The sequence below is a fragment of the Macrotis lagotis genome, chromosome 1, assembly GCF_037893015.1.
Source record: "Macrotis lagotis isolate mMagLag1 chromosome 1, bilby.v1.9.chrom.fasta, whole genome shotgun sequence".
Lineage (NCBI taxonomy): Eukaryota > Metazoa > Chordata > Mammalia > Peramelemorphia > Peramelidae > Macrotis > Macrotis lagotis.
The window spans coordinates 630,356,745-630,380,756 of NC_133658.1; the positions used below are offsets into that span (position 1 = coordinate 630,356,745).

The 24,012-nt window shown below is 34.2% G+C and overlaps 1 protein-coding gene across 4 annotated transcripts in view; it reads right to left on the minus strand.

Moving 5' to 3' along the window:
• Positions 1 to 24,012, minus strand: part of LRP1B (LDL receptor related protein 1B) — a 2,479,914-nt gene that overhangs the window by 1,620,617 nt on the left and 835,285 nt on the right. The gene's annotated exons all lie outside the window — the stretch shown is intronic.

The following is a 24,012-nucleotide window of genomic DNA, read 5'->3' on the forward strand; positions in this document are numbered from 1 at the left end:
AGAAAAAAGTCCCTCCTCTACTCTCTAAGGGCTCTACCATGTACACAGGATTTCCTTCTTCCTTTCTCTCCTCTCTGTTCAACCACATTTGTGTTGATCACTCAGCTGATGAGATGCCTTACTTATGTTAACATATTGAGTTCTGAAAAAGGGAGGAAAATAGCCTGGGTTTCTAGGACTGAGACCCAAGCTTTTACTCTAGATTCTAGGAAAGGGTTTCATTTTATTTCTTCCTGTAGGAGACTAACTCCTTGTTGTCCCTTTTGGACAGAAAAACAGAAGCAAAGAATTTGATATCCATTTAACTAAGATAAATGCTAAAGCATCCAATAAAGTTGATAATTCAAAAAAAAAGAAAAAAGGAAAAAAGAGAGAAAGCCCCCAGAGAATCATTTCGTTCAATGAATGTGATAACTATCTAATGGATTTTCCCCCCATATTTCATACAGCTACCATCTTAAAGTCACATACTCATTTCTTCTCATTTATAGTAGTATTCTATGTTAAGTCCCAGTCTCACTTTTTCCTCCAGTCATCTGAGTCCTGTGGCCAGATATGGATCAGGACAGCTGCAGATGGCTCTGAATGTGAGGCAATCAGGATTAAGTGACTTGTCCAAGGTCATTCATTCAGTCAGTGTCAAGTGTCTAAGGTGGGATTTGAACTCCCATCCTCCTATCAGGGAAATGCTCTATCCACTGTACAACCTTTCTAATGAATCCTTCTTCCTCCAGTATCACCCTTCTCACTAAATAGCTGCCAAATTGATATTCCTAAGTTATTTATCAAACCTTGCCATTCTCCCATGGAGAATAAAACTTCAGTGGCTTTCACATTGCTTCTGGGATGAAATATAAGTTTCTCTAGCACTTAATACCTTTTGTAATTTAGTTCCCCACTCTTTTCTATACTTATGGTATATAATTCACATTCATATACTTTATATTCTAACTGAACTGATCTATTTAGTTTGTGTATGTAACATTCTATTTCTTGCAATTAGCTGTGATCACATTCCTCAGAACTCCTCCAAGAAGTATTATCTATAGTCCAAATGGGTCAAACTTAAAATTTACCACTATGACCTGAACCAGATTAAAATGTAATTAGGAAGTGCTTAACAAATTATGTGAAATTACAATAAAAAAGAGAAAATTTTAATTTGTGATTTTCTCAATATGCTGGTGGTAGAGATCACTTTCTATTTGCATTTGATACCAGAGTTCTGAACCATTAATTTGACCCTTGAGGGCTTCCATGTATGATAAGATCCCAGAGATCTTAGGGAAAAAAAATAATCCAAGTAAGAAGATAGGAAACAAAAGAATTCAAGGAATGAAATGCCTTTCACACTGTAGGAAATTAATATATTTTCAGTGAATTAAATTTGATAAAAAAATCAGAAAATAACTGGAGTCAAAGGGCAACCGAGTGAAGAAAGTCACACATGACAAAAGAAAATAAAGGAAATCTTAACTCTTGGGATTATAACAAGTAAGAAGTGCTTTCAGCATGTTGTGAGGTCAAAGTAGTATCCCATACTCCTCAGAATACTTATAGGGGAGAAACAAAATATGGGACATTCAAAGACATGTGCTACAGAAACCAGGATGAAGGCATGTTTCCTAGGGGTAATTCTCTGCAAGAAGGCATTAGACTAAACTAATCAGAAAATGTGCTGAATTCATACCATACTTATCAAAGAAAAAAGATGATCTGACATTTATTAAATCTTCCTAACACTACATTTTAATGATACACAAGGGGACAGCAGAAAAAATCCAGAAAGGGTCTTGAATGAATATTAATGTTTTGCATACAAAATGGAAGGACTGGAAGGTGATATTTTCTTCTCTTTAAAACTGATTCTTTATAAGAAAAAAAAAGCAGGCATCGAGGAAGTGTAATGATAGCTGTGTGTGTGTGGTGTTGAAATTTAGGATTTGGTTGTCTGGATTATGGTATAAGATACCCACATGATGGACTAATATAACACATAGAGATTTGAAAGAGTTTTTCTCATGATGGACTTTTTGTCTTGATCAACAAATGTAGAAAGAAAGAAAAACTTCCCAAACAAAGCTATAAATCTAGATCTCAGGAATAGAACCATGGCATGCCAGATATAATACTGAATTTGGTGTTTTAATGATGAGTTTAGACATTTGCAATCTGTCTGACCACAGGAAAATTACTTAATTTCTCAGGGTTTTAGTTTCTTAATCTTTAAAATGAGAGGGTTGGAACTAGTGGTCTCTAAGTTTACCCTCCCAGATCTAAATATATGTTCTTGTGTCCTAACATCCACTTAAATAGAAGGCTAGCAGTGGTAAATGAGACAAAAAATTCAAGGAGAGATTAAAAAAAATGGAAAGGTATTAGGAAAATGCATTAGATCTCAGATATTTATCCATTAATGCACAGCATATGATAAAGAAAATTTGAATCTTTAAGAGGAAGAAATCAATAAAATTTAATTGGTACCACCAAAAATTAAAGGGAATTGATGAGAATTTTGAAAACTCCATTCAATTAAACATGCTTATAACTATGTACAAGAAGATAGGAAAAAAACATTGAAAACCTTGCAATAGTTAACAAAAAGGAAAGTGAACAGAGCCCAAGAGGACATTGTACATGGTAAAAGCAATATTGTTCATAGAAAAATTGTGAACAATCAATTTATTCTGAGTACTATAAATTCCCAAATAAACTATTTAAAAAAACCTATGAAGGGGCTATCTACCTCCAGAGAAAGAAATGACAAATAGAAATACACATAGAATTTTTTAAAGAAATTTTTAAGAATTTATAAATCTGTATCAAATAATGGTCTTCTCTAGTGGGATATTGAGGGAGGGAAGGAAACAGTTTAGAACTTAAAATGTAATAAAATAAATTTAATTTAATTTAATAAAAATAAATTAAACTTACAAAGAAAGAACATTGATGGAATTATAGGATTCTTGAGAGGTCATTGTGAGGAACCAGTGTATTCTATATTTGTGGATTAGCCTATGAAAATGCACAATGATGGGAGATGGAATGTTGTCAGATATCCAGTTTGGTTGTTATGTAAAGTACATCGATTGATGTAAGATGAATTAAAGATAGAAAGGCTCATAGAAGTTAAATTGTGATGGGGTTTAAATGTCAATATCCTGAGAATATAAAGAGTCCCTGTAGACTTATAAGTAGGGTTGAAGTGGTTTAAAGGATATAAGTAATAATTGAAAACATGGTGGCAATGAGATTACTATGATAAGCTTTGCAATAGAGAAATGTTAACTTTTGGGGGGTGTCATGGATCCCTTTCTCATTGTGGTGAAGTCTTTGGATTTTTATCAGAATAGAGCTTTAATAATAGTGCAAAAATTTAAAATAAGCATATAAAATATAAATAATTCTATTAAAATACAGTTATCACTATGTTAAAAACAGAAAGTTAGTGGATCCAGGTAATAAACTCTTTGTGTAGAAAGAGAAGTGAGTTGTCAGGCGAGAAAATTAGACTAAGTTATGCCTTAGTTGTTTGTGAAAAGATTATGATCCAACAAAATAGTGTGAGAAGACGTAAACAGAGCAGAAGAGGGAGAATAAGAAGAGAGACAATAGGGATGGGTACATTACACACCAGAAGATGGGTTGATCATTATTTGAAAAAAAGGCCATTTCTTCATCAGAAAGGACAAATGAAGAAAATGGAAAATGAGATAGCATAAACTAGAGTGCGAGCAAAGAAGGGACTCATGAAAGATTGCTTTTCTCCCTCATTATAAAATAAGAACAAAATCTTTTTTGCTTTGGGAAACACTGTAAGGAATTTGAGGAAAGGAGACAATATATGAAATTGTTTCTTCCACTTCTATATTTGCTTGAACTGAGCCCTTGTATGTTTGGAAATGCAAGGTTATTCTCCCATTTCAATACCCTTTCCTTACTCTCCTATTTTAGCTGGGTTATCTGCCTGACTGTTTCAAGAATTCAATAAATGGTGGGAGTAGGGTTCAAAAGCAGATTTTTCTTATTATAAGTAGTACATTTCATACATTTCAGAGGTCAAATAGCACAGTTCCTTCATTTTTCTGTATAAGGAAACTGAGGTCCAATGACTTGTCCAAGGTTACAAAGATAATGAGCATCTGAAGTAGACCTTGAACCCAGGGTTCTTGACTCTAGAGTCAATGCTCATTCTACTGTTCCAGACTGCCACACATAAAAGAAAAGAGAACATTTTAAGAAGAATAGATTTCAACCATCTAAATATCTGCTGAAAATTGTTTTCTGTAAGAAACAGAGATGCTAACAAATACTCATACTGCCTTGCTGGTAATTTGACATTAAAAGGGTGAAGCAGTGAGGAGATCTACTCTGCTCCAATTCTAACTTCTAAGAAGGTTTTTTTTAATTGGTGAAGTATATGTTGGGGTATTGTAACCAGGTTATCTTTTACATTTTGAGATAGCCAAGACAAGAACAGTTAGATATATGCCCTAAATTTAATAAAGAGAGATTCCAATTATTTGGTCCAGCAAAGAATTCACTTCCTGGAATTAAAACAGATATTTGATGATAATTAAAAAGATCATAATTATAAGATTTTAATTTCAGATTCATTTTATTTTTTTGTCTGCTTATTTTCATTTCTTGAGAATGTTAGTAAGAGTTAGGTGGGAAGGGAATAAATATTGTGTCAATTTGTGTCTTAATGGGGCTAAGCTTTTGATCATTTGATCTGTATAACAATCTTGTAAAGTTAGGAGTTATTATTCTCTTTTATATTTAGGTAACAGAGAGATACAAAGGTCAAGTGATTTACTAGGAGTCACACAGATTACCTACTTATACATTCTTACTAAGTTTGCAAGACTGGATTTGAATTCATCTTCCTGCTACTTAATGCAGGATTGGAGTCAGATATATAAAAAACAGGGTACATAAGTCATTTAACATCTCTGTCTCAGTTTCCTCATCTGAAAAATGAGAGATATAGACTAAATGAACTCTAATTTCTAAATATGTAAACTGTACAGAATATCAGGAAACACTAACCTCCACAAGTGTATAGGACTATTGATTTCAGATTATTATAATTGCAGAGCTATTATTGGGATGATTCTTATAAATTGTAATTTAATAATCACTGACTTAACTTTATGAAAATTCTTTCATCTTCAAAGCTAATGGCATTTTAATCTCCATCTTCACAGAGGTTTTTGTCCTGAAAGGAATAAGGACTGCGATACTATGGCTACAATGAACACTTTCTAAAAGCCAGCATAGGAAGGAAGAGAAATATAAGCAGAGCCACATGGAGCTATGCCCATTATACATTCACAGAGAGTAGGCAGAGTGGGAGAGATTGCCTGGAAGTTGGAACAGGTCTCCATAGCAGCCCAGATGTGATCACTTCCCTTACTGATAATCTCTCAGCCACCTCTCACGGGGACAAAGGCCAGCCGAAGAGATAACTCTTTTATTGGTGATCAGTTGATCTATTCAGCATGTTCTCTCCAATGTTTCTGGGAGAATTACTTATGGAATAGTGGCTGTGAGACCAGCAGGTCTGAGAGCTACTCAGAGCTACAGTGTTGGGGAAACCCTATTAACTACAATCATCTGAATATTTTCTTCTTGCCCATCTGTTTCTATGAATTTCACAGACTTGCCTGAGGATGCATCACTTTGTACTGGATCCATTGAGGCAGGATGGATTTGTGTTCTCAAAGAGGGAAAAATTCTTCCAGTGAACGAGCATTCTTTTGTTTGTATTTGTCTTTGGCTGGGATTTGGGAGAAGAAATCAGAAATATATATCAAAGCCAATAACAAGTCTACAGGTGCAATATGGTGAGGAGTCTGTCCACAGACTCCAGTAGTGAGCATGTGTCTGTAAATCTGCTCTTGGAAATATTTATTAAGCCACTCTATGTGCAAGGGAACTATGAGAAATGATGGTGATCCAAGGAAAAAAAAATGAGTGTCCTTGTTAAGCATCTATATTCCTCTTAGAATTTATAGTCAAAGAAGTGATTTCTCCTTGAGAACTAAAAAAATCCATAAATGGGAAGATAGAAGTAGTGAAAATAGTTTATATTTAAAGAGTTTTGTTCATAACAATCTTATTAGGTAAGTAGTATGAGTATTATCATTTCAATTTTATAGAAATGATGGGTTAAAGAGGTAAAGAGACCAATCCAGGGTCAGAGAACTAATAAGTATCTGAGGTACGATTCAAACCCAGTTTCCTGTGGACCATTAAAGACAAAAAACAACTATCTGGCACTGGTTGGTATGGATGGTAGAAGTTCAGGAAAGAAGATGGTATATGCTCAGGAAAGAAGAGGACTAAAAGACAGTAATAAGTAACATAGAGTTGTTTAAAGTTACAAAGCACTTTAAATATTTTGAATGCAAATTAGCGAATTGGAGTGTCACAACCATCTGAGAGATGCTGTTATTATTTCTCATTTATAGATAAAGAAATTGCAATTGAGAGTTAAGCAACTTGCTTATAAAGACACAGCTCTTAAGTATCTGAAACATGATTTAAATTCAAGTCTTCTTGAATATCCTATCAAATTAACTAAACTTTATGTGAGGAAACAAGATAATATTTGTAAAGTATTTATCACAGTCCCTACCACATAGAAACTGCGTTGAAAGAGAAATATTAGGGAAATATTCATCTGGCATTTCCTGTAATATTAAGAAAATATTATCTGGGATCATTTGGCATTTTCTGTGAACCTTTGTCTTACTCTCCTCTCTTCAGCCTCTTCTGAAAGATGAATCTGCTGAGATAACAGGAGCAATCTCAGCCACTTCCTCCCTTCCCATCCTTCACCCTTCCTAGCACATAGCCTTGACTCCTCCCAGCTCATATGATGGACTGGGTTCCTTAAAAGCTGCTCCCCTTAATCAGTGTACTTATATCTAAGTGTTTAGTTCCTTTCCTTTTACCACATTATCTACCTGCCTTTCAATGCTTAGTAAGCATTTAATAAATGTTTATAGAAATTCAGGGAATTTGAATTTCCTTAAATTTTAGATAGCTTCTCTAGACATGAAAAGATAGCCCCTTCTTTAATCAGCTCCCTCTTTTCTAGTATGAAGCATTGCAAGGTATTGAGTAAACACAGAGATACTGAAAAATAATGGGGGAGATATGTCAGAAATTGCACATGAAAGCATTTCGATCATGACTTTTTTTTGATTAGGAGAACTCGGGCCACATTATGCTTGAAAAGGTCCCTCACTGAATAGGAGACCTCTGGTCCCATTAAGACGTGTCCCCAGTCTACAAACAATATGTTTCAGGTCTGCCAGACTAAGTTAGAGCCTGTCAGAGTGACAGTATAGATAACATTCATAACACAATCCAGAGAAGGAATATTTTTTTCTCAATTCCTACTAGACATCCGTATATTTTCCATTGATTAAAATCAGTTTCTTCTTGCTATGAAATAGGAGCCTTTTAAAACGCACTGTACATAAGACTTAGGAAATTGCTAGTATGTAATGTAATGTGAAAATATATGAAGGAGAAGTAAACAAATATTACCTGATCAGTCAAAAAACCCCAAAACAAAATATGCTACAAGGATGAGATTCATATGAGATGATTTTGAGAATGTCCCACTCTGAACATAGGCAAATTTTAAATAATAATGATTACACATGAGAGTATTTACTTATTTCTTGAACTTCTAAACACCAGACTACAAAAGGGAAATGAAGTGAGATATAATTAGTATGAGTTTATAAGCAGTGTTTAATGGGGGTTGAGCATGGGTATCCTAATGAGGTGCTAATGAGTGAGAAAACCACATTTTCAGGAACCCAAGGTTGAAGTGTACTTAAGCATGCTTCCTGGTAAAGAACTTGAGACTCACAAGCTTGTTCACCAGAAAACATAATATTTGAAAGTTACATTCAGTTCACAATGTGTTTCTGAGCTAAAGGAATAGACCACCTGAAAAAAATCCCTGTAAGATTACTTGCTGATCAATTAATTAAGGCCTTATTGACCCAGGAGAGAGAAAAGTCAAGAGCAGAGGATTCAATAGCAAATTTATTTGTATCTAGTTACTTGGAATTTAAATTACAACACTGTCAGTAAGATTATAAATAAGAGTTTAGGCTATCCTACATCTTTTTTTTTTTTTTTTTTTTTTTTTGTGACCTGTTTCTAGTTAGGTTTCTATAGTGTACTCTGAGGAATTCCCCAAAGCTACAGAGACGTTAGCCCCAGGGAAGCTCTGTGTTCTGCATTCTTTAGTAGCTTTTATTGGCTTCTAAAAGCAATTCAAACAAAGGTGATGTTTTTCATCTCTAAATCCCAATAGCAAGATAAAACACAGAATACTGATTATGCTCAAATCTCAAGTTTTTGTTTTTGATGTATTGTACTCATTATTTAATTGAACCTTTATTGACTGCCCTAAATGCTAAACACAGAATTAGACATAACCCCAGTGCTATGGGCTTAGATCTTAAGACCAGAATCCACAGCTGTACCTTTCCAGAGCTAATTTCAGTTTAGAAGATTTTATTGTATGTAAAAGAGAATGAGGAATACCTCTGATGAACTTTCATTTCCAATAGGTCTCTTCGCCAAATCAGCTACTAGAAAATATAACTAGCAAATCAATTTATCTACAATGTTCCTTGGTGTTAGGCTAATTTCACCTTCTCTTCATTTTTTAATTGACCTAAGTTGAGTTTTTAGAAAACCTACTTTCTCAAAGTTAGTATATCCACTAGGGTCTTTTTAAAAAGGCAACAGATAAATCATTGAAAAATGGTGATGCAGCTCTTTTGCAAACTCTGTTCTTATTCTGACCTTTGCATTGAATATGCATCAATTTTGGACTTTAAAACTAAAGGAAAATAAGTTAACCACACATAAATCAAGAATGCAATTGTTTAGTCATCTACCATTGAAATTGTTTTATGACTGTTCAAGTTGCTGATTTTAGAATGTTGATTCTCTTGGTGTGCAAGGACTGTTTATTGAACTCACTTTGACTAGCACTTTGAGAAGTGAATAGTCATATCTTTAATACAATATGAATCCATCAATCAATAAACACTTATTAAAGGTCTTCTTGGTATCAGGTACCACGATTTATGGTGGGAATACAAATAAAGAAATTCAATAATCTATGAATTTAAGGTTTCTACAATATATTGGTAAATCCACCCACCTGCTCAAAATTAGATCTTGCCCATTGTAAATCTTTCTCAGTTAGAAGCATATTCTTTTCGACCTTTTAAGCAGTATCAAACTAATAACAATGATTGAGAAAGGGAAATTATTTTTGAGTCAATTTTTAATCAGCCCAATGTCCTTATAACTTCTACAATGTTATAATGCAAATTAATATGCAGAATGGGGGTCTTGATAAACAACAAAATTATTTGTTCTGTTCAATACCTTTTACTCCGGAACCTGGAGAGAACTACATTTAAGAAGTAATATTTTTTGGAATTCTTTTTAAAATAAGAGTTTAAAAGTTCCCCATACCATACCAAGAGAGAGATTAGAGTTTCAACTAGCCCAGTCCTTTCTTTTGACAAATAAGTCTAGTCTACCATCACATCCAGGATTTTTAGCCCATTTTATCATTTTCTGAATATAAGTTCAAGATGTTTTGATTATATTTACTTATTATTTTATCCATAAATTTAAGAAATTGTAAAATAAAAAAATAATATATTTTCTCTGAGAACAATTCAAAAGAAATATGTAGTTAAGAAATCAGATTTTGGATATATTCACCAAAATAACAAAATAACAATATGTTGCTCCAACCAAAGAAAAAATATTATATCCATTGAAAAAAACTTAAATTTGAAGCCAAATCTCATAGAATTTTTATTTTTAGCATGAACCTTCTACAAAAACACCAACAAATTCTGATATAAGACTTTTGGCATTGGAAGTAACAGAACTAAATAATACTATTGGGATTGCTTAAATATTCAAGCAAAACACTGCACTTTTCCCCATGGGAGGGCAGTTGAGGATTAGACAATTCCATTGAAACCAATTGCCTAAAACACAAGAAACTTTTGACTGTTTCAGTTGTCACTACTATGCAGTTGAAGAATTTTCATAAATCTCTCCTTTTTATAATATATTTTGTCTACTGTGGGAGCAAAATCAGGGAAGCGCTGTGTTGACAAGACTATGTTCCTTCACGGTGGCTAAAAGAATTAAATTCAGTGCTTGAACAAGTCAAGGCTCCCAAATAAACTCAATTAAGAGGAAATGTTTAGCATAAAACTGATAACTTCTCAATCATAATATCCTCAGATATGAAGCTTGTTGATGTAAAAGAAAATGATCATGATAGATAATTTGAAAAGTGTGCAACATATAAAGTGGTATTAAACACAAAACATTAAATTGATCATATCTTCTCTTTTTTCCTCTTGCAAAGAGTATCATTTCTAATCCAGAACATATTGAATAGTCAAATAAGATATGTCCTTATCAGAACTCTCCATTGATTATTCTAGCATTTTGACTGATAAGTGTATCTATTATAATTGACAGCTATCAACTCAAATTTAGACAAAATAATGCAGATTTCTCTAGTTTTTACTAGAGCAGAGAAAAACTGGTGAAACCTAACCAGCCACTTAGTAATAAACATACATTCTGTAAGAATTTGACACATTTGCTTGTATAAACTTGATTAAAAGTCAACTGAGGACTTTTTTAAATTGGGGGGAAGGTAGGAGAAGGAGGAAAATTAGGGCAGTTTGAAAAAAACACATATTGTTTCTTAATTAAGTAGTGTAATTTCTCCCTAATGGATTCTTCTCCCTGTGTAATCTAAGCAAAGAAAGTGCCATGCAAAGTATTCTTGAAGATGGATCAAATGTGGGACACTCAAAGTTGCCTAATACATGGCATGCTGATGTTTGATCTACTTGTTTACTAGACAACCCTTTTCAGGGTCTCAGAACTAATATTAATTCCCCTGCTAATTAAAGAAAGATAGAACATAGGAGAAAATCAGAATTACATAGTTTTTCTAATTTTTTTTTAACAGGGATATGATTTGATTTTAGGGAAGAGGTTGTTGTTTTTATATCATCCCCTTGCACTACTATTAGAGCTGCCATTTTTGGTTGTTGGCAAGAGTGAGGTCAGTAGGAGTGGAATAATAGACCAGGGTGCCTTTGGATTTGGAAAATTGGTTCATTCATTGTTCCCTCTCACGGACTAAAAGATCTTGAGACATTATCAACATATTAATTGCTAAATAAGAATAAAGAAAATGGATTCTGATAAAGGCTAACGCCAGTTACTTCAAAAGGAAGGGAACTCCTGAGATGCACTTTATTGTATAATATTTTGCCATGGGGAATCAAGAATGGTCCTTTTAGTTCATCACTGTCAACAGATTCCCAAATGAGTCTGCCCAAGTTACCATTTCTATGCAAAGCCTAAGTTTCTGATCTAAAAGTGTTTTGATAATTGAACTACACACTTTACAATTTGTGTTCCTGAATTTCCTCTCTCTCACCTTCAACCCATCTACCCTCAATGGTGTATTTCCCAGTTGCTTTTTTTTCATTATCTCCCAGACCTGTTTTTGTGCACCCAAAATTCCTGACTTTCTTGAGCTTGGCTTCCAGATTAAAACTTCAAAGAGTTTCTTTCCTGATCTTTGACTGACTGCCCTCAATTATAAGAGCCAAAGATAAACTCGAAGGGGAAAGGACATAAAAGGGTAATTTTACCTTTGCTTTACGATTTCAAAAGTCTTTTTTTTCCTTCCCTTGATGATAGAGAACATAAAACTGCCAACAAGAAAAGCAAACTCTGAGTCTCTGGCATACTTCACAATAACATCGCCTTAAAGAGTGCTGTTTTGAGGTTCCTTTTCTTTCTTTTTCTTTTTTTCTTTTCTTTTCTTTTCTTTTTTTTTGCTATTATCCCATATATTTTTTTACCTGAGGGGGAAAAAAACAGGTCATTGTACTGTTGGCAGGCCCTCCTCTCCTGTCTCTTTAACAGGGTTCCTTGGTTTCTTTTTTTCTTTTTTCCATTGACAGAAGAAAGAGAGTACTTTAAAGTGGTACTTTAACTCACAATTCATGCCTGCCACTCCTCTGTCTGCCCATCACTGATCTTGCCCTAGGCACACATGCTCTCTGATAATAAAAGCTACTTCTATGATCAGAATGAGATCACAGGAGGAGAAATCTCACCTAAATGCTACCTTAAGAATGGCAGGTTTTAGTATTTAGGTTTTACCATCTAATAGTTTCCATTTGCTGTGGCAGATAAGTTTTCATCAGAGGCACTGCTCACAGATTTCTAAAACTTTATAGTTGGTAATAAATAGATTTTAAAAGAACCTTTCAGAAAATGTAAACTACTCAAATTACAGTATTTTTTTTGAAAAGGGAGTCTAAATTCTGGAATTTTAGATGGACTTTTAAACTAGAATCAGTTATGTAAAAGATTGTGAGGAGAGTTTTGACCAGGAAACTGTGGAACACTGCACTCAGTCTATGTTCATTTAATTTGAATAGTTTCCTTTTTTCCATTTATTGGGAGAACCTAGATCATTTCATTGGCCTCTTTTTTTTTCAGTCAAAAGTACTTATATTACATTGTTTTAAAGGGGGCTATCTTTTATAATTAACAAAGAAGGCAAAGTTGGAAATTGATCCTTTATTAGAGGATAAACTGCAAGATCATTTTATTTTTTTATGAGCATCCTCTATTTTCTAGGATGACTTTGGTGAGCACTAGGGCATGTCTATTTTTGCTTCTTCTTCCTGCTTTTGGTCCTCTTCCTATTCCTCCTATCTCCTTCTCCCTCCCCTCCTCCTCTTCCTTCTTCTCCCTCTTTATTTCTCCTTTTAATTAAATTTTTCATGGAGATTTTGCCTTTTTTTTCTAAGGTTTTTAGAGGTGTTAACAAACTCACTAACTTCTCTGGACTCAAGTTAATGATAGAGGCTGAACTTGTGATTTCACTGGTGTGGAGAACTCCCAGTTTGGAACATTTTCCCCATCATTATAGGCTGACAAATTCTCTTTTATTTTTCATCTTAGAGAGTTTCATAGAGCACTGAAAGGGTGGTTAACTTGCCCAGAGTAATAGAGCTAGTAAGCATCAGAGGAAGGACCTGAACCCGAGTTTCTCTGCCTTTAAGATCTCCTTAATCATTTTATTATTCTTTCCCCCTCTGGGCTTAACAAGCTTTTATGACTAGCAAATTTTCTTTATTTTTCTTCCCCTGAAAGCTCAATGAACCTAACATAGAGATTTACTACTAACACTATCAATTAAAAGGACACATTATTGTTATTAATAAAAAGCAAATCAATTCACTTTACATTTTTACCATAGTTTTTCATTATTAATCAGCTTACAAAAATAGAAAAGAAATTTCTAATGAGGCACTCTCATTTAAATATTTTTCTCTGTCAGAAGTGTCCCATGACATCACCACTATTGTTAACACTAGTTCTGGGTGTCACTTTGTGACTGAACTAAGAAACTAGAGAACCTAGCAATCTGTGACTCCCCTCCAGGTTTATCAGGAAAGGATACATGATGAGATAGAGATCAGTTGTCATCTCTCAGCCTTTGGCCTATTTAAAAATTTCCTTTGAGAATATTCATAGCTTATGAACAGATTCTTCTATTTTGTAAGACCATCACCATCCTTTTATACATGAACTATCTGGAGACTTTTCCTTGAAAACTCATGATGGTAATTTAATCTTTTATTTTAATTCCCTTTTAGTGGCATGATAGTAATATATTTTATGACCTGGGCATATATTTTAAGTGACTTGCATTTCAATTTTCTTATCGACAAAATAATATTCTGCATCTTCTCTTTTTGTCCTCAATTCTTAAACAACTACAATATTTAAGCTGTAATTTGAAATTATACAGAACTTTTGATAGAACTGGTTTTGATTAAGCCCAAGAAAGAATTACAGGAAGTTTAAGTAACTGTGCAGAAAAAAAGAAATGGCTTCTATACAGTGCACAGGAATCCCCAAATGGGGCAATCCACTTAGCCACCTCCCCTCACCCACCCTGCTACTCTATTACAGTCAGAGTCCCAGTTGAACAGCCTGCAGAGTCAGCTAATCAGTTAATAAGAATACTTTTCAAAAATCAGTTTTAAAAGACAAAAAAAGTATACACATTTATAAAATCTGAAAACTGTTTGCCCTTGATTAAACATCTTGGCTAGGTTTGCAGTCACTTTTTGGGTATCACAGAGAATAGAATACTTAATCTGAAATTGGGAAGACCTGAGTTCAAATTCAGACATGTTTTGCATGACCCTCAGCAAATCCTTTCGCTGCTATCTGCCTTAGTTTTGTCCTAATCTAAAATATAGGGATAATAGAACCTACCTCCTGGGTTAATATAAGAAAGAAATGAATTTATAAAGTACCCTCTAAATCTTGAAGTGCCAATAAATGCTAGATGTTATTTTTTATCTTAAGATTGTTTTTTGGTGAGTGATACAAACTTTATGTTTTTTGACTTCTTTTCAATATACTACAATTTCCTTCTTCAAATCTCTTCTTCTTTTGTTCCCATGATATAAACAATTTTCTGAGTTTTTTTCCCTCCTATTCTCCTGTGTCTCTGATCATTCATTAACTCTAAGGGGTATTTCTTCCAACTCATAAATGTCTCCATTCCATAAAGTTTTGAATCCAGTCCTCTTTTCTTCTCCCTATAGCCTCTTTCCCTAATAATTAAATCCTTTCCTATGGTTTCAACTATTAACTCTAAGGATTTAGGCCTCAAATCCACATTTCTAACACATATGTCCTCTTAAGCTTTAGTCCCTAATCTCTTTTTTTAAATTTTATTTATTTAAGGCAATGGGGTTAAATGACTTATCCAAGGTCACACAATTAGGCAATTATTAAATGTCTGAGGTCAGATTTGAACTCAGATTATCCTGACCCCCAGGGCCAGTGTTCTATCCACTGTGCCCACAATCTGCCCCCTAGTCCCTACTTTCAAAGGCTTTGCTGATTGTCTCTATTTAAACATCAAACTTACTCTGTTATTTTCCTATAATATTAATTGTTTATAGGAACAGATCCATCATATCCCCTACTCCTTCTATGAGCTACTAACAGAATTTCTCAGTCCCCTAGTCTTGAAATGAATGCTCACCTCACATTTGACACATTCCATCTTTACACCAGATTAGTAACCATGCCTTTCAATGCTAACTGTACATTATTATAATCTGGCACCATTGTGTAAGAAGGATAGAATGAAGATAAAGATTGGAGGTAAGGTAACCAATGAGGAGGTTTTTGACAGAGAAATAGTTAATGAAGCTCTGTGCTTGGGGAGTGTTTGAAAAAAAGATAGGAACAGCTTTAAAAAAGATAGGATTTAGAGCTGGAGGGGCTATTGGATCTCACCAACTCTAGCTATAAAATTAAAGGGCTTCAATTTAGGACTTGGGAGAGTCCAAGTGACTTACATAATATCACACAAACAAGAACACAGGGATTATATGTTATAAATACTGGAGTTTAGGTAGATCCTGGGAAATTTCATATAGACAGAGGGGTTGTAGTGCCAATGAATTCGGGGGGGGGGTTTGGAGGGGGAAGGGAAGGATCAAGGACAGAGCTTATGGATAAAGACAAACTAAAGAACATGATCATGGTTTCGAAGTAGAGTAGGTGAGAGATTGCATTTAGGTGTTAAACATCAATAGACAAAATAGACATGTAAATAGAGTGTGTAAAGGGAAGTTCATAGTCAAAGATTTTTTTTTTAGCTAGAAAAATATATCAGTAATAGAATCTGTGCATTTACAGACACTAATTGAGGTTCAAGTCAGACATGGACAAGCAGGCAGGTACTGAAATCCAGATCAGGCTTAATATCACTTGATTTAGACAAGGTAGACAGGCTGAAACAACTGCAGCTTGCCCATGTAGCACAAGGAAGGAATATATGCACTACCTCCTGGGTTTACCTAGGCTTCCTGCTGGCCAAGAATAAAGGATAGCAGTGTCACTTTACTGACCCAGTCCCAACCTCTGCAGAAACTGGCTCCTGTGCTGAGTGCTCTGTTGTCTGAAGATCCTTGGTAATATTCAAGGAAGGACTTGATAGTCATACTTCAGACACTAGTTATACAAACTAGAAAAGTTTACTCCATTTACCTTCACTTCAACTTACTCATTTGAAAAATAGAAATAAGACCTATGTGATCATTCTCACAGAATTGTTTTATGACAAGAAATAATGGGTGTGAAAGCATCCAGAACACTATAAAGTTCTATTTAAATGTGAATAATATTGCTATTGTAGATCACAACTTTCAACTCATGTTAAACTTTGGCTCACCAATTAGAAATCCTTTGCCACACTCCCCACCCTAATAACCCCTCCACAAGAATATCCTCTGTGATAAAATTTGGACTTGTCCTTGTTCAATAATAGTGTCCAGCATTTTGTGATCCCATGTGGAGTTTTCTTGGCAAAGATGCTGGAGTGGGTTACTATTTTTTTCTCCTGCCCATTTTGTAAATGAGGAAAGGCAAAAACAGGCTTAAGTGACTTCCTCAGGTTAACACAGCTGGAAGTATCTGAGCCCAGATTTGAACTCAGGAAGATGAGTCTTTCTGATTCCAGGTCTGGCACTCTATCAAATGGGTCATTTAGTTGCTATTCTGGGAGACTTCAAACATTCCCTGGTTTTAGGAAGCTGGCTAAGTTACTCAGGTCAAGGTATCCTGTCTATTTTGCCAGCTCTTGAACATCCCTTCACAAACTCCTTTTGCTTGAAGCTTTGTCCTTTTGTTCCTTCTCTCTATTTTTGTGGGGACTCCATTGCTGGCAAACTCATTAAATCTCAAGACAAGTTTCACACTCTAGGGTCTCGTTAATCCTTTTTCAACCACACTATGAAAAGAAAAAAGGATATTTGTGTGGTTAAGAAAATAGAGGAGATTTCTACTATTTAGACTAATGCTATATTACATAGTGATTGGAATGAAAAAATGTTTATACAATATTCCTATAGAATTAGACCACATGACAGTGAAGAGAAACTCAGCTTCATTTCCAAGAAGACCTTAGTTAATCTACCTTTTACATATATATTGGCTGCCTGACTATGATCAAGTCAATTAAACACTTAGAGCTCTTCTCTAAGATCCTAAGTTTCAGGGTAGGTATCAATCTTCACTGATGGAGTTTCCTCACCTTTGAGTTATCTATAAATTAAATCAAGGTAGAGCATATCAACTTATCCATATTCATATTGGTATTCTTATCATAGTCTCCATACTGCACATTTGAATGGCAATTAGATAGAAATTGCATACAAAATTGAAAGGGAAAGGCTCTCTTTCTGATGCCCTTAATTACAAATCTCCCCAGTTTCCTTAAATGTAATCTCTCTCCAAGTCACTTTGTGGTTGTAAAGACCATAGTCACTTGAAGTATTATTCCTATGAACATTTTCTTTTTTGGAAAACTGTGTTTTAATTGGAAGAATTAAATGTTGTGACAATTTCAAATGACCATTGTAACTGAAGCTACAGAGAAGCAAACTTTCCAGGTTTTTAGTTGTTTTTTTTTTAATTTCCTTTCTAGCTCAACAACCTCATTTGTGTTCTGCAAGTACTTTTATTTTTACATTTCAAAAGTGATTCCAAACTTCTCCATGCTCAATACGTACTTGAACAACTTGACATCTGTTTCCATCTAGCCAGAGAACCTTCTGTCACCCATGAGCTAATGGCAATTGTTGACATGCACAGAAATTCTAATGATTGTCAGATCTGACTGTAATAGGTATTTTGTCAGACTCCAGTGATCTTCCCGGCAGAGACGCAGTCTCTAGAGAATAACCCTCCATACTCATGAGCTCACTGACATTCATCCTAGAGTCCAACTCTTTCATATAGAATTATACTCATGATGGAAATCAAGTCTAAAAGAAATAAAAAAGGGTGACCTTCAACATTCCTAGAAATTCAAATCCTCTAAGCGTGGGAGAATTCTGTTCATGAAATTGCTGTACAACATGAAATTAGGACTGGGCTTCTTCATTTAATTTTCTAAAAGGACTATTTAGCCTACCTATATTTTGGTCTGATCCATCAGTATCCCACAAAAGGAAGGAACATAAATTATCAACACACTCATTGCTATGTCAAATAGCATCAAAATGAAGGTAAAAAAAGGGAAAACTTGGCTAAAAAACCAAAATGTTATGATTTGATTCTTAAATTATAGGGAGAGTTTTTTAAAAAAAGAGAGAAAACCAATCTGGAAGAGCTTGATATAATCACTCTGAGCAGTTTTACAGATTTGAGTGGCCATTCAGGAAACAGAAAGGACACTTTGTTAACACAAGGCAAAAATGAAATCTATTTCCTCCCTGCTACCATAATAGCTGAATGAGGTCCATTACTTCCTTATGATTAATGGATTGAATTTGGCATTCAGCAAATGCTAATTGAACACCCACTGTGTGCCTGCCACTGAACTGGGCTCTAAAACTAAACCAATTACTATCACTTGTAATTGTTGGCAGAAAAGCCTGCAATAAGACCATTTGTCTGATCAAATAGATTCGATATTATTTCTTAAATAGATCACTTGTTTTGGTATGAAATATCTTTTCCATCTAGTTATCTTAGAAGCTGAGGCTTACTGTGTTCTATCCTGCCTTCTTGTGCTGGTCAATAGCTCATATTCTTTTGCAAATGAAAAGTCATTTAGGCCTGGAAATTTTTACTTGATCTTGCCCTATCTTTTCTTAGAAAAAAAAATCTTGTGGTTTCTTAAAAAACAAAGGGTAGTATTGGTGTGCCATTGTTGGAAAAATGAATTTAAATTTGTGATTGACTTCAGGTCTCAGGCTACTTACTTATCATGTGGAGCTAACCTAGCTATCACCATTGTTTCATAGAGTCAGTATGCTGGCAAAATTCCACAAAGTATGTGAAAGCTTTATTTTTTCATTTAAAAAATTTTTCTAACTACATGTAGCTGTAGTTTTCAGCAATCAATTCTTTTACATTTTTTCTCCCTGCCACCCTTCCCTCCCCCCTCCTCTAACAAAAAGCATTGTAACATAGCCTCTACATCTATAACCATGCTAACCATAGATTCATATTAATCATTTTGTGAAAGAAACATATCCAAATGGAAGAGAAGAAAAAGTTAGAGAAAAAAATGATACAATTCATAAGAATTTTTAAAAAATTGAAGATAGTAAAACTTGGTCTGTTATTTAAATTCCACAGTTCCTTTTTTGGGTATGGATGGTATTCTCCATCATAGGTCTTTTAGTGTTGTATTTGATTATTGTACTGTAGAAATGAGCAAGTCTGTCCATAGCTGATCATCACCCATTGTTGCTGTTAGTGTATATAATGTTCTTCTGTTCTGCTCACTTCACTCAGTCTCATTTCATGCAAATCTTTCCATACTATTCTGAAGCCATGTCCCTCTTGATTTCTTATAGAACAATAGTGTTCCATCACATTCATATACCACAATTTGCTCAGCCATTTCCCCAACTGATGGGGATGCCTTCAATTTTCAATTCTTACTATTAGGGAAAAAGTGGCCATAAATACTTTTGAACAAGTGGTTTTTAACCCATTTTAGTGATCTCTTTGAGATACAGGCCTAATAGTTGCATTGCTGGGTCAAAGGATAGGTATTGTTTTATTACCCATGTGAAAGTTTTTTTTTAAAATAGGAATGAACTTCAGTCAACTAGTATGGCATATCACTCACACACACTCATATATACATATATTATATATATATATATATATATATATATATATATATATATATAAAGAATAAATGGATCAGATAGCTTATTTTAAGACCCTTAAAGACTTAAAGGTCAGGGTCCTGAAGACACTTAATACTCCTTGCCTTCAAGAGGTTTATATTCTTCACATTTTAACATTTTAAATTTAGTGTGAATTAGACCTCATTAAATGAAAGGTCAGTCTGTGGAAAGACATCAGATGAATTATCTAGTATGACTATTGGAAAGAGAAACAAGACTTATGAACGAGAGCAAATGTCCAAATTATACTACATCTTTTGGTTATCTGACAAAAGTCTAGAAGCACTTTTGTCTAATTTGAGGTAAAAATTTTTATCATCATGTACATAATTACAAGTATCTTTATGGTTCACAGCTGTTGCAATTATTTATATGGAGATGTACTAGAATACCTGCTATGAATTTGATATGCAAAACAAAATAAGAACAAACAAAAAATTATATCTCATGGCATCTAAGGAAATATATATGTTAATTTCTGCATTTTCATGGGTTTCTACATATATGTTGTATGAGAAAAAAAGAAAGAAATTGGGGACTGGATGAACATGATTAATTGTAGAAGAAAGGTCATAGATCTTGTATCTATTTTTACCTGAATGAATCTGGGAAGACATTTAGCCTCCCTCAGTCTCAAATTTCTTATCTCTAATGCAGAATTTGAACTATATAACGTCTAATATCCTTTCCACTGAATTGATGATTCTATTATCCCATGTGAGCCATTCAAAAAATGTCATAATAATAGAAATGACTCTTTGGGATAAGGAATGTCACTTTGGGCAGCTTGCAAACTGCTTACAAACTGAACTCCTGGACTACTTAGCATTTTCATTTCTCATTTTACTAAAGCCTAAATAATAGTTATAAAAATCAGAGAATTTCTTCTACTTTCTTTTTTTATTTATGGCAATGGGGTTAAGTGACTTGCCCAAGCTCACACAGCTAGGCAATTAAGTGCCTGAGGTCAAATTTGAACTCAGGACCTTCTGACTCCAGGGCTGGTGCTCCATCCATTGCACCACCTAGCTTGAAATTTCCTGTACTTTCAAAATTAAGGTCCTTTTCTGCATCTGATCATGTTTCATCTTGACTATAACAATCTTACTTTTCACAGTTTCTATGCACCTCACTTCTCTTTTGTACAAATTGTCTTCCTTTACTCATTCTTCTGGACATATTGCCTCTATCTTTTTTCCCTACAAAAAAACTCTTAATTTTTTTAAAAAACATGTTTCTTATCCTTTATTTCAGTCCTCACTCATTAAACAATTTTCTTTTCTGAACACTCCCTCCTCCCTTGTTCTCTTGACTTTCTCTAGCTGCTGTGAATTTGTGTAGGGGGGGAGGGGGACAAATTTATACTTGTATAAGATTGTTTTTCTCTCCCTTATTGTGTACTGACAAAAAATATTTGAAAACATTACCTTCCCATCTCAAGTGGAAAAACTAACAATTTAAAAACAACCCTTTTTTTGTTACAAAGTCCTACTCTAAGTAGATTTTGAGATAAAAACCCAGAAATAAAGAAAGCAAGTTTCTATTAAGACTTAGTCATGCCAGCTGCCACTTATATTTTGTATTTATGTCTTAATTGTCTTATTTGCCTCATCAGCTGGTAAGCCCACTAGGATAGTTTTTTTGAGAGCACTTGGAACATTGCTGGTGCTCAATGAAAGACCATGATAAGAATAAATAGTAGTTACACTTTATTCTTCAGCTTTGCTGTTCAGAGCAGGATTACTTTTTCATACTTAGCAGTGTGTTGCATTACCTAGACTAAATAAATTTCTATAAAAATATAAAAGGAAGTGGGAATGAAGGTCATGTGAAAGTTTCAGGAAATAATAATAATAGCAGTCTGTCCAAAACAGACCCTGTGATATTTTAGAAATTTCAATTAGAAATATATCTAACCTTTGACTTTACATATACTTCACATTGTTAGTTGGATTGAATTATAAATATATGAGTAGTTTTAAATATAGACTAACTGATAGTCCTAGACCAAAGCAGCCAGGCCAGCACAGAGTTTGGGAAAAGCACACCATTTTACATCCCTATGAAATATAATGAGATAAACTATATACAAATATTAGGTGTAAGTACAAATGACTAGAGGAGACAAAATGGATCAATATATGGTCCTTACCTGCAAAGATTTTAGATTCTTATAGGGGATATAAAATACACTAAAATATGACTATACTACAAGTTGTAGAGGACCTTTAACTTCCAGTTCTCTACTCAACTTCAGTCAACAATCAGGATCTTTACTCCTTAACCATTCTCATAATTTAAATCTGCCCTCTTTGTAAGATTAGGATGATGAAGAACCTTGATTACTTATCATTTAAATTGAAGAAACTAGAGCTATTTAGCCTGAAGAAGAGAACGTGATTAAGAGAGAGACTAGAGGATTGAATTGTTCTCTTCAAGTGTTGAAGAGACTTTTAGGTGGAGAAAGGACTAGATTGTTCTATTTGGCCACCAGAAGGCAGAACCTTGGACAGTACTTCGAAACTGACAAGAAACAAATTTGGAATTGATAAAAATTGACAAAAAACAAATTTAGTATTGATATCAGGAGAAAAAAAATCAGGATGATCGAAGTGGTAGCAGAAAGGCTTTTTCTTTCTTCTTTCTTTCTTTCTTTCTTTCTTTCTTTCTTTCTTTCTTTCTTTCTTTCTTTCTTTCTACCTCTTTCTTCCTCTGTCTGTCTGTCTGTCTGTCTGTCTCTCTCTCTCTCTCTCTCTCTCTCTCTCTCTCTCTCTCTCTCTCTCTCGGCACTGGGGTTAAGTTACTTGCCTAAGCTAGAATGTATCAAATGTCTGAAGCCCGATTTTGACTCAGAGTCAGTGCTCTATCCCCTGAACCACCTAACTACCCTCCTTATTTACTCTCCAAATCTGATCACGGACTTTGAATTTTCTCTGGTTATAATCTTCTGTCCTCTGATGAGCCTTGTCCCTCCTGTATCTATTGCTTACCCTTATCAAGACCTATTCAGTTCCTCACTTTACTGATAATGTGGTCTCCTTCACCATGAACATTTTGTCAAAATGACTCCTCCCCCATTTTATCCTTGCTGACCTTCAACATTCTATAATTCCTCTCATTTATTTCTTTTAGTTATGCTTCTTGTCAGTTGATGGATGCTATGAGAAAATCACAAAATCATACTGATTTGGTCCATTATAAATTTACAATATCTAATCTCATCTGAGTTCTTGCTGCAATTCTTTCATTCATTTCTTCAATACCTTTTTTCTATCTAAACAATGCTTATTTCAAGCCTTTTCTTCTCAAGTGCCCCAGTAATTCACTTCCCACCCATTTACACTGCCGATTTTGCTTCCAACTTTACTTAAGTTTATACTTCGTGATTTTCAACTCTTCATTTCCTTTCTCCACCCTTCTTTTCCACTATGTGCCTTCACCTTGTGTTCTTCTTTTCTTCCTGTCTCAGAGGAAGAGGCATTTTTCTTTCTTGTGAAAGCTGATCCTAACATCGAAATTTTCCCACAATTTTTATCACCTCTGTGACATCATTATATCTATTATCTCTTTCCTATGTATGTTCATTCTTCCTGTCCGTACTGACACCTTTCTATTTGCAAACAGGCTTAAGTGTCCCTTATCCTAAACAATGGAACAAAAACAAAATATAAAATCAACAGAACTTCCTTTGATCCTTCTACAGTCTCAGTCTCTCACCCTATCTCTTTTCTCTTGTTCACCAACAAATTCATAGAAAGAATAATCTGTACTTCCTACATCTACTTTTTTTCCCCCAACTGTACCACTTTATTTTATAGATGAAGAAACTGAGAAATGATAAAATGGCTCATTCAAGATCACAAAGCTCAAAAGCTGGAGTCAATATTAAACCAAGGTTTTTTTTTATTACAAGATTACCCTGTGTTCAGCCTACCTTAGGGTATATAGAATAATAAATTTAAAGATGACACACATATTTTTTAAAGTTACATATGACCCTCAGATTTTTTTGTTTTGCATGAAGTCATAATATTGTACTACATATGATATAGATTTAATACTAATTTGCAAAATTTTATTAAAGATATTTTTTGAGTTTTACAATTTTCCCCTAATCTTACTTCCCCCCCACACACTGAAAGCA